The sequence below is a fragment of the Podarcis liolepis genome, assembly GCF_965112155.1.
Source record: "Podarcis liolepis genome assembly, chromosome: 13".
NCBI classification, from domain to species: Eukaryota; Metazoa; Chordata; class Lepidosauria; order Squamata; family Lacertidae; genus Podarcis; species Podarcis liolepis.
This window is the reverse complement of record NC_139573.1, coordinates 1,153,121-1,161,519: the sequence shown is the minus strand read 5'-3', so window position 1 is coordinate 1,161,519 and position 8,399 is coordinate 1,153,121. Positions and strand designations below refer to the sequence as shown.

General features: G+C 46.3%; 2 long non-coding RNA genes across 3 annotated transcripts; one reads left to right on the top strand and one right to left on the bottom strand.

Moving 5' to 3' along the window:
* Positions 1–1,698: 1,698 nt before the first annotated feature.
* Positions 1,699–7,277, top strand: LOC310692260. Its single transcript, XR_014518690.1, has 2 exons — positions 1,699–3,104; positions 3,141–7,277. It is a non-coding gene; the product is annotated as an uncharacterized lncRNA (long non-coding RNA).
* Positions 3,433–8,083, bottom strand: LOC310692255. Of its 2 annotated transcripts, none has more exons than XR_014518684.1 (2): positions 7,388–8,083; positions 3,433–5,879 (listed from the first exon to the last, which is right to left on the bottom strand). It is a non-coding gene; the product is annotated as an uncharacterized lncRNA (long non-coding RNA). The 2 variants fall into 2 exon arrangements; XR_014518685.1 differs by having other exon boundaries at positions 7,699–8,083.
* Positions 8,084–8,399: the final 316 nt, after the last annotated feature.

Genomic DNA, 8,399 nt, shown 5'->3' with positions numbered 1-8,399 from the left:
TTAAAAACAAAAATAAAATATAACATTAAAATAATGGAACATTAAAATATTAAAATGTAGCCTCATTGTAGGAGAAGGAAAAGAAAAAAGAAAATGGGGGGGAGGGAATCAAATTGGCTCCAAGCCAAAGGCCAGGCGGAACAACTCTGTCTTACAGGCCCTGCGAAAAGAAATCAGATCTTGCAGGGCCCTGGTCTCATGAGACAGAGCGTTCCACCAAGTTGGGGCCAGTGCTGAAAAGGCCCTGGCTCTGGTTGAAGCCAATCTAACTTCCTTAGGGCCTGGGACCACTAGGGTGTTGTTATTTATGGACCTTGAGGCTCTCCGTGGGGCATACCAGGCGAGGCGGTCCCGTAGGTACGAGGGTCCTAGGCCGTGAAGGGCTTTAAAGGTCAAAAGCAGCACCTTAAATCTGACCCTGTACTCCACCGGGAGCCAGTGCAGCTTGTAAAGCACTGGATGAATATGCTCCCATGGCAGAGACCCCGTGAGGAGCCTCGCTGCAGCATTCTGTACCCGCTGGAGTTTCTGGGACAGCTTCAAGGGCAGCCCCGCATAGAGCGAATTACAGTAGTCAAGCCTGGAGATGACTGTCGCATGGATCACTGTGGCCAGGTCGGGGCGGGAAAGGTAAGGGACCAACTGCTTGATGCGGCGAAGGTGGAAAAATGTCGCCTTGGCTGTTGCTGTAACTTGCGCCTCCATGGAAAGGGAGGCGTCAAGGATTACACCCAAACTCTTAACAGAAGGCAATGGCACTAACTGGGCCCCCTCAAGAGAAGGGAGTTGGTCCCTCATCCCCATACCATCCCGACCCAGCCATAGGACCTCTGTCTTCGAAGGATTTAGTTTCAATCGGTTCCCACGAAACCATCCAGCCACAGCTTCCAAGCATCTGGTCAGTGTGTCCGGGGCCGAGTCAGTGTGGCCATCCATCAGCATATAGAGCTGAGTGTCATCAGCATATTGGTGACAGCCCAGCCCAAAGCTCCGGATAATCTGGGCAAGGGGGCGCATAAAGATGTTAAAAAGCATCGGGGAGAGAATTGCGCCCTGTGGCACTCCACACACCAAGGAGTGGCGTGACGACATTTCCCTCCCTAGTGCCACCCTCTGTCCCCGACCAGAGATAAAAGAGCACAACCAGTTACGGGCTATGCCCTGTATCCCCACGTCTGCGAGGCGATGGTCCAGAAGATCATGATCGACCATGTCAAAGGCTGCTGACAAATCTAAAAGGATCAGCAGCCCTGACCCGCCTCGATCCAGTTGTCTACGGATATCATCTGTTAGGGCAACCAGAGCCGTCTCCGTCCCAAAACCAGGACGGAAACCGGACTGAAATGGATCTAATGCCGATGTTTCATCCAGAAACCTACCAAGCTGTTCAGCAACCGCTCTCTCAATTACCTTACCCAGGTATGGAAGATTTGAAACTGGGCGGTAATTGGATAGGTCTAAGGGATCTAATGAAGTTTTCTTTAAGAGTGGACGCACCACTGCTTCCTTCAGTTCTTTAAAAGACATCTGAAGGCAGCCCTTTTTATGGAAGTCTTTTATGTTTGACGTTTTAGCGTTTTTTATATTCTGTTGGGAGCTGCCCAGAGTTGCTGGGGGGGGGCAGGCAGATGGGTGGGGTATAAGTAATAAATTATTATTTTCTGCCATAGACTCCCCCTGCTCACTAAGCCCCGTCACCCTTTCTGCTTCCAACACCTCCTCTTCCCTGTCTTTCCCCTCTGGCCACTCATCACCATCCCACTCCCTGGGGGGCTCTGAGCCTTCTTCCCATGGGGCGGGGGTCTCCCAGGTGCCGCAACAGGGTTCCTACTTCCAGCGACAAGAGAAGAGAGACCCTCTGTAGTAAGAAACTTCTGGCTGGCTTTTACAACCCATATCCCCATTCAAGGGAATTTGCGTCCATCAAGGTCAGCTGTCGGTCGGAGACAGACATACATGGAAGTCCCCACAAAGGAAGAATGGATACAAAAACTTATGGAATATGAAAGAATAAGAAATCAAGATAAGAAACTTTTTATAGAAGAATGGAAATGGTTTATTGAATATTTACAGATAAATTGCAAACAGATAAATACATTAGCAGGATTGTTGTAATGACCAGCAGTTTGAGAAGAGTATATATATTTAAAATAGGTGAGCAAATTAAATGAATTTGCATATGCAGAAGATATAATATAATAATAATAGTTTTAAGGAACTGCAGAAAGAGGGGGAAGTTTTGATTCCCCACCCCATGGTAAATCTTTATTGGTTTAAAATACAAATACAGATAATTTACAACGAAGGAAGTCAAGTTTTGAAATGTTAAAATGATTGTAAAATTAAGGAAATGTATAAACCTGAAAAGGACACAAACTATTGATCTTTATTGGTCTGGTAGCAGTGTCTCCCTGCCCACAAAGGTGTGTAACACCTTTTAAAACCTCAGAAAGTACCCCTCCCCCATATTTGGCAGAAAGGCCACCCCAAAGCATAACAAAATGTCAAGGAGGGAGGAATTGGCCAGCAAAATTCAAGGGCCTGACTTCCCACCTGTCCATTAGGATCCTTGATAATGGTCCTTTCTAGTACATCCTTCAGGAATGGCAAAAGTACTGTGGCCCCAGAGAATGATTGCCACCCCATTCATTCCTGCTTTGCAAGTCTGCTCTATTTTTGGCAAGCACCTGTCAGACAGGTGATCCATCGAGGAGTTCCTGCCTCCCAGGAGAGAGAGAGGGTCTTCTAGATTCAGCAAACACTTCATTTAGACACAAGCTGGAAATGGAGTAATAATTGACCCGTTGCTGGCTGACGGATAAGGTGTCAGCAAGCAGCATTTTGTAAGGCTGCAGTAGCAGCAGGAGCTCCCCTAGGGGCCGCTCTTGCAAAGGAAAAATATGGTCATTTTAAACTTTAAAGGGGATGTCATGTTTTGGTGCTTGGGGACGTGTGATAATGCACTTAGGTTCCTGCATTTATTTTTGGGGACTTCAATTTCTTATACTGCCCTGAAGAAAGTACACTTTTCACCCAGCCGTTGTCGAAACCCCCACCCCCACAAAAAGTGGGAGAAATGTAATAGAAAAAGGAGAAATTTGAGTGTATGGTTTGCAACTTATCCATCAGGACATTTTGAGTGCCAATGTCTCGGGGTGCTTCTCGCATTTTGATGCCTATTTGCATTTCCTTTTGGAATTTCAATTCCTGAAACCAGGTCACAGGCTCACCCTATTTATACACAAATACACCCTTAAGACAGGTAAGCAAAAGACAGAGCAGGGATCCTCAAACTTTTTAAACAGGGGGCCAGTTCACTGTCCCTGAGACACTATTGAGGGCCAGACTATAGTTTTAAAAAATGAACGAATTCCTATGCACACTGCACATATCTTATTTGTAGTGCACTAAAAACAGGAAAAATACAAAATATAAAATGAAGAACAATTTTAATCAACATAAACTTATATTTCAATGGAAATTATGGGCCTGCTTTTGGCTAATGAGATAGTGTCCGGTTCCATTTTTGTCACTGCTAGTCATAGCAGGTGCTGCAAGCGTCCATCAGTTAGTCTGGGTCCGGTTGGGGATTTTAGATGTTTCATTCGGGAAAAAGTCTGTTCACAGACATAGGTGCGCCCAAAGATGGTTGTAAATTTGAGTGCATGATTCCTGAGAGTCAGATATGTCTCAGAGGGGAGAGATGCACAGAAATTAGTGAGCCTGCTTGATTTGAATGCGTCTTTCAGAGAGTCACAATTCTGTAGTTCGATCAATTCCATTTCGCAAATTGGATCAGCAGTTTCAAAGTCAACAGAAAATGGGTTCCGGGAAAGCTGTATGCCCTGCTTATGGGTGTGAAGCTCTTTAAATCGAATTTGAAACTCCTTTTGCAACATTTCCAGTAAATCCACACGTTTCGTGGGGAGATGGCAGAAGTTTTCCTCCTTCACTTGTTTAAAGAGGTCTAATTTTGCTTGAAACGCTTTCACAAGTGAAAACATATCACAGATGAGATTCCCCTTTCCTTGAAGCTGAACACTGGAAACTGTTCAGTAGCTCTGTTATGTCTGTCAGAAAGGCAAGGTGCCATTTCCATTCTGCCAACATGGGGATTCAGGGCACAGTTCGAAAATGGTTACGCTCCTTTCTCTCAGGTCGGGGACAGAGGGTGCCGCTAGGGAGGGAGTTGTTGCTGCAGCACTCCTTGGTGTGTGCAGTCCAACAGGGCGCAATCCTTTCCTCAATGCTTTTTAATATCTTTATGCACCCCCTTGCCCAGATTGTCCGGAGCTTTGGGCTGGGTTGTCATCAATATGCTGATGACACCCAGCTTTATCTCTTGATGGACAGCTGCCCTGACTCGGCCCCAGACACACTGACCAGATGCTTGGAAGCTGTGGCTGGGTGGTTGCATGGGAACCGGTTGAAGTTAAATCCTTCAAAGACAGAAGTCCTCCGGCTGAGTCGGGGTGACTTGGGGTTGGGGGGCCAAATCCCATCTCTTGCGGGGGCTCAATTAGTGCCAGCGCCTTCTGTCAAGAACTTGGGTGTAACCTTCAATGCCTCCCTTTCCATGGAGGCGCAGGTTGCAGCCATAGGAAAGGTGGCATTTTCCCATCTCTGCCGCGCTAAGCAGTTGGTCCCTTACCTTTCTCACCCTGATCTGACCACAGTGATCCATGCGACGGTTACATTCAGGCTTGATTATTGTAACTCGCTTTATGGTAGGCTGCCCTTGGCGCTGACCCAGAAACTCCAGCGGGAGCAGAATGCCACAGTGAGGCTCCTTACGGGGTCCTTGCCGCAGGATCACATTCACCCAGTGCTTTTCCAGCTGCACTGGCTCCCGGTGGAGTAGAGACCCAGGTGTATGGTGCTGGTTTTAACCTTTAAAGCCCTCTACGGCCTAGGACCCTCGTACCTACAGGGTATACATAAAATTTATTATTATTATTATCTTTGAGCTCTAGTACGTCTTTGTTTTTCATAAGCATAAAATCAGAAACAAGTAATAAAAGCGTTTCAAAACTCTCCCTTTACTCAGCCAAAGGACTTCTGTGTGGTATGGAATATCTTCATGATCAACATTTAACTGAGACAGAAATTCCTGAAACTAACTGTGGTTTAGTGCATAAGCTCTCATGAAGTTAACACAAGAGACGACAGTTTTCATGACAGAGTCCAACTTCAGTGGTTTTTTACAACAGAGTGCTGGTTGGTGGATGAGGCAGTGCATGGCTATTGCATGTGAATAGTTGTGTTTGTCCATCTCTTGGTTAATGTGTGCAACCTCTCCTCTCATAAACCCCATCATGCTAGGAGCACCATCAGTTGTCACACTGGCAAGCTTAGCCCAGTCCAGCTCCAAATCACACAGTTTGGCAAACTTTTTCAAAGATATCCTCTCCTGTTGTTCCCTTGATGCCTTGCAATGCAGCAAACTCCTCTGTGACTTCAAAATTATCATTTGTCCCACAAATGAAAATTAGTTGTGCAGAATCATGAACATCAGTGCTTTCGTCATGTACCAATGAAAAATAAAGGGTTTTTTGAGTTTTGCCAATGTTGATGCAAATTTCCCCTCATTTCGTCAATCCTACATGTACCTATACATCCTGAAAGACTCAATGTACCAAATAAATCAGTCTTCTCTGGACGCATCTCTTTGGAAGCAAAAATAATGCATTCTTTAACAAATTCTCCCTCTTCGAAGGGTCTGCCAGTGCATGCTACGAGCTTGGCAACTTAAAAACTTGCTCGCAATGATGATTTATTTCGCTGCTCTTGCTTCACAAAAGTATTTTGCTGAGTTGTCAATCCATATTTCAGTTTCAATATTTCAGAATCAGTTCTTCTTTTTTTGACATAATGATTTCCTGGGGATTGAAAATTGCTATTAGTAAACAAACCAATAAATAGAGCTACAAAAACAATGTAACAGGAGTAATGACTAAAATAAAAAATGTCAGCGCTGAGCAATAATGCAAATTGTCAGTGCTCATGCTGTATTTTCATTATTTCAAACGTGATGGATCTATTTCCAAACATATCTTGCAATGTTAGTGATAATGCACATTAAATACATGGGAGCCCATTTCAAAACCTAGTCATGGCTGACCCCCAACCAGGGAGGCTGGAGGAGAGACGCCTCAGCTGCTGCCCATCTCAATCCTGAGGGGCGGCGGAACGAGGCTCCCCAGGTCCAAAATGGGCACTTCCCTGTTCCACCTCAGAGTGCAATGGCTGAAAAGGGAAAGTGGGGGGCGGCCAACCTTCCCCACACAGCTGCCTCACCTGAGTTGCTCACCTCGTGCAGTGCAGCTGAAGGAACTCTCAGCCATGGACTAGAGAGAATGCAAAAGTGCTGGCCTGCCTGCTGCATGTGCACAGGATCACATCATCCCTCTCTTGCATGCGCACCGCCCCCCCTCCCCGCAACCAACCAACCACTTGTGGTATCAATAGACACCAGATGCAGAGGTCGCGCACGGGACGCCATACAGTGGTACCTCGGGTTAAGTATTTAATTCGTTCCGCAGGTCGGTTCTTAACCTGAAGCACCACTTTAGCTAATGGGGCCTCTAGCTGCTGCCGCGCTGCCAAAGCACGATTTCTGTTCTCACCCTGAAGCAAAGTTCTTAACCCGAGGTACTAATTCTGGGTTAGCGGAGTCTGTAACCTGAAGCGTCTGTAACCTGAGGTACCACTGTACGTCCTTTTGCCATAGACCCGTTAGACAGCGGTGGGTTCTGCAATTGCTGGGCAGGCTGGGTTCAGGATCCTGGTGGGCCAGATCTGGCCCACAGTCATAGTTTGAGGACCCCTGCAGTACACCAACCCATGTGGTTGCAAGGAAGAGTGAAACTGCTAGGGAAGGGCATATAATACACCAGTTCTTTCCCACACGTTCCTTGAATCAGAGAAAGTGTTGTCTGTACAACAGTGTGTCCAAGTAAACATATGGAATATGCCAGGGATAACAACCCAGTAATTTTGAAGTTTGAAAAGAGGCTGATTTAACTAAGCACTGGCATGAGATTAGTCTTTGGAGCAAACTACACATTATGCCCCTGCATTGTGGGGGACCCCCCCCCTTATCCACTGCTCAGGTGTCTGCGCCAATTTACTTTTTTAAAAAAGCATTCGGGCAATTGTTAATTGTATCATGTCGTTTGGTCCTTTGCTCTTTGTTACCCAGATTGTGTAAATAGTGCCTTCAGTAAGCTGAAGCGTTAAGTCTTCATACAGACAGGAGCTTTTAAAATAAAAAATTGCTCAGTAGCACTTTATAGACCAACTAAGTTTGTTCTGGTATAAGGTGCTACTGGACAATTTTTTATTTTAGTTTTTACTTCCACCGCTTCAGACCAACACGGCTACCTACCTGAATCTGCAATCATGGAAGGAGCTTTCAAAAAACGTAAAATGCACAGTAAGAAGCTACACAAACGACTTTCAAGGAGCCACAGGCAGACAAACCTAGAGATGTCCCACATACAGCAAACCCACTAGGAACCATTCCTAGCATAGGAAAAAGCTGCAAGGGGGGGGGGGGGATTTGATTTATGCCTTCTCTGACACCACGTTCATTAGCAACCAAAATGAACGGGCAACACTGAAGGCAAGATGACTCAAAGGAACCGGAACCAAGCAAGCAGGGAAAGACCTGAACCTGCATGCATATACACAGCTTACCTACATTAGGGAGCTGGATACATTATGCGCAGGGGAAGGAGGAAATGTGCACAGGAACTAGCATTTCCTGCAGCTCAGCATACTGCATTTTAATAAGCCTGGCTGTTTGTAAGGGGCCTGCGCTATGGCTTCTTTCTCACAAAACCTCATCCTGCATACCTGAAGGAACGTCTCCACCCCCATCGTTCTGCCCGGACGCTGAGGTCCAGCTCCGAGGGCCTTCTGGCAGTTCCCTCACTGCAAGAAGCCAAGTTACAGGGAACCAGGCAGAGGGCCTTTTCGGTGGTGGCTCCCTCCCTGTGGAACACCCTCCCACCAGATGTGAAGGAAATAAGCAGCTATCCTATCTTTAAAAGACATCTGAAGGCAGCCCTGTTCAGGGAAGTTCTTAATATTTAACGCTGTATTGTTTTTAATACTTGATTAGGAGCTGCCCAGAGTGGCTGGGGAAGCCCAGCCAGATAGGCAGGGTATAAATAATAATAATAAATAATAATAATAATAATAATAATAATAATAATAATAATAATTACCTCCACTCTTTCCTCTCTAGGGAAAAAAACCATGGCTGCGTTTGCAAAATACCCCTGCTCCCTATGGAAGAGTGACGGGTGGTGGTTGCTGGCCTGCCCCGTCCAGCCCAACCAACAGCGCCTCCTCGCGAGGCCGGCCGGGCGCGAACCCGAGGCGCCCCCCCCCAC